This window comes from Poecilia latipinna, unplaced genomic scaffold (genome assembly GCF_001443285.1).
Source record: "Poecilia latipinna isolate Pla-1442-1.1 unplaced genomic scaffold, P_latipinna-1.0 Scaffold3172, whole genome shotgun sequence".
Classification (NCBI taxonomy): Eukaryota; Metazoa; Chordata; class Actinopteri; order Cyprinodontiformes; family Poeciliidae; genus Poecilia; species Poecilia latipinna.
The window spans coordinates 81240-84438 of NW_015115788.1; the positions used below are offsets into that span (position 1 = coordinate 81240).

At 39.3% G+C, this 3199-nt stretch overlaps 1 long non-coding RNA gene across 1 annotated transcript in view; it reads right to left on the reverse strand.

Annotated features, from left to right (window-relative positions):
- Positions 1-3193, reverse strand: part of LOC106940310 (uncharacterized) — a 5875-nt gene extending 2682 nt beyond the window's left edge. Inside the window, exon 1 of the long non-coding RNA XR_001423050.1 lies at positions 3036-3193. This is a non-coding gene — a long non-coding RNA (uncharacterized LOC106940310). The remainder of the gene's footprint in view (positions 1-3035) is intronic.
- Between the last annotated feature and the right edge of the window lie 6 nt (positions 3194-3199).

Below are 3199 nucleotides of genomic sequence, written 5' to 3' on the forward strand. Positions count from 1 at the left end.
TGAAATAATTTATAAAAAGCAACTGAGAAATTTGTAGAATGGATGTATATCTGAGTTTATCTAGGTATTTATTTTCATGCCTGGCCTCATAATGCCTCAACATTGAAAAGGTGGATTTATTTAAATAAGACAGTTTAATCAAACATATGCGACACTTAACCTGCAGAACATGATATGACAGTAAACTAAGAGTCAATTTCAGCTGAATTTGGATTCAGATAGATCAAGTAGAAACTGACAAGAACCAGATGAAACAACAAAATGAAAACAAATTTATTTTCCAATACAAGATCAAAATGGTCCCACACTGCAGAGACCTTTCGTTTGAGGCTGCTCCATAGTTTATGCTCTACCGTAAAATATCAAGAATTCGTTTGGCAAATGCTTTTGACAGATTTGCTTCCTTAACAGTTTGGCGCGTTAATGTCATTTCGAAACAGTTCCTGTATCGGTCACGTGACTTGCTGAAACCAATACGCGACCAACACAGGTGGGCTTGACACTCGCTGTCACTGTCACTTACCCTGCAGACGTGGAGTCACAAAACCAATGTCTGGGATCATGAGCGCCCCCTGCCACGAGGCAAGAAAACTACCTGCCTCACCTCGAATCTGTTCTCAGCTGTTAATGATCACTCCTTAGCACACGAAACACGTTACACACACAATTGGTGACAAAAACAATGTACATATAAGCTGAATTATGGAAAATCAGTTCATATTTTAAATGTTTTTAACCATTTTATTGGCAACATACAGAACATACTCTCAGAATAGCAGCCATGCAGCGCAGTTAGCGAGAGGTTGCGCAATCCAAGGTGAGGCTCAGCTCGCTGCTGCCTCACCAGCTGCGCGTCTGAGCATTTGTATGGGAAATTGCAAAAAAATCAGCTATTTTGAGGAGAAAAAAAAATCAAAATTGGTTAAGCTAAATGAAAAGTAAATACTTTATAGTACAAACCACAGGGTGAATATAGCAATATAAATTATCATATTAATTTTCCATGATGACAAGTGAGGCTCTGCCTCACCTTCCTCTCCTGACGACATGTCACTGATTATATATGTGTGTGTGTGCGCGTGTGTATGAAAAAGGCAAGATAAGTCAAGAGATGATACATTTTACATTATATATTTTTCATAAAAATCACAGATGCAGTAACCTCTCACAAAATACATGTATCAAAAGTGAAGATCAGAGTATGTGATTCCAAAGGAACAATCATGTATTTCTAGTTAATCTTAGTGGCATACAAACTCAGTCAGATCACATGTTTATGTTCTAGTCACCTGCTAAACAAAAAGCACAAGGTGTCCTTCTGGTCATTAGATAAAGTACATCACCCATTTGTGATAAGGATTGGACAGACTGAAACAATTTTGTTTTAAATGCTGGGGGCCCTCATTTTCTTATAGCAAAAAGGCCAGAAAAGTTCCATGTTGATATTCATGACAACAGACAACATTTATTGCATTATATATAAATTAATCTCTTGCGATGACATGGCTTTAAGACATGAAGTAACAATCACAGAGATCTTACTGTTACACTGTGTGGAGATTTTAGAGTTTGAGTTGGAGCTTCCAGTGTTTCTCAGTGTTCCCCCAGATCTGCTTCTCAGTAAACCAGTAATGGCTTCCACAAGCCATTACTGGTTTGTGAAAGCCATTAAGGTTTTGCTGCTATTTGAGGAGAACTGAGGCTGCTTCTCTGATACAGGACACAGCCTTCTGAATGTCGTCATCCTTCTGTTTGACGGTGACCACTACCCTGATGCTGGAGATAAACAAGACAAGGTGATGGGTAATGTTAACACCTTTCACTTCACACAATTATAAACATTTTCTGAAAAGCTGATGGTAAGTTAACTTGTAAAACACTTTCCCCAAACCATCTTGACTACCACAATTTTGATGTGAAGGGCCTTCTCTTGGTAATGGAGCACCTCACCTCATTTTCAAGCATAATGCCAGCTATCCTATGGAAGAAGCTCATTTCAGCCATGAGCTGGACATTTCAGTCATTCTCCCCAAGCACTTTCGTCTTTACAACTGTACCCTGAGGTCTTGATCAGGGTCAGGGTCAGATGGCAATGTCCATCTCACATTTGGAACAATGTGAGTTCTTCTAAAATCATGGACACACCTTTTGCTTTGGAGCTGAGATAGTGTTCAAAAGCATCTCCAGCACTCCTGGACATGGTCATAAGCTTTCTCCAGATGCAAAAAAACACACCTAGACCAAAGCACTGAAATCCTATAACCGTCTCAGGAGATTCACCAGGGAAAGATCTGATCCACTGTTTCATACGTAAATGAAAGTTACAGTTCAACTATAGCAAGAGTCCTTTAAATCACCCAGTTGCTAAAAGGTCTTTTCTAGCTACAAAGTGCACCTCTGCCATGTCAATGGACTCATTTTTCCAAGTCCTAAGACTGCCCCTGTAGCAGAAAGCATGGAGATCTTGGGTCTCCTATACAAAACATTGCACAAGGTCTATACTAAAATTGTATGTATGTGCAAAGTCAAAAATGACATGCCAAAAAATCCATGCACGAACACACATGGAGGATCACATCAAGAGCCAGCACCTGATGGGGCAGCTACTGACCCCTTCAGGCTACAACGGAAAAGTGCATCAGTACATCAGGCCCCAACAGTTCAAATTTCCTTCTTGATTTTTTCATTTGCAAGGTCTTCCAGCAGTGTTGATGCATCATGCATTCATTATGCATGAGTGTCACTACAGCTTATACATGCCGACAGTAATCAGTTTGATTACTTCACATTTTGTGTTTACTTGAGGTTCACAATCACCCTGGTGATCTTCCAGGAAAAGGAAGGTGATGTTGAGAAAACTAATGAAATGTGCAGACATTGATTCAAGATTTAAGGCTTATAGTCCTTTTTTATTCAAAAGTTCCTTATGTATAGTTATGGCTGACTAGCTGAAGCCTAAAGAGTACTGCTGGTTTGAATGCTTATGATAAAGTGTATGATAAAAATTAAATGTCTGAGTAATCATGATTCTCCACCTCAACATGTGTCACAAGTTTCCCTTGTCTCTAAAACCAACATACGGTCAAAGTTTGCATGAGGAACTGCACATTCTCCCATCAAGTTTTTTTTTTATTTTTTATCGATCACAACTATTGTGTAGAACAGTGGTTCCCAAACTTTTTCTTCTGCGCCCCCCCAG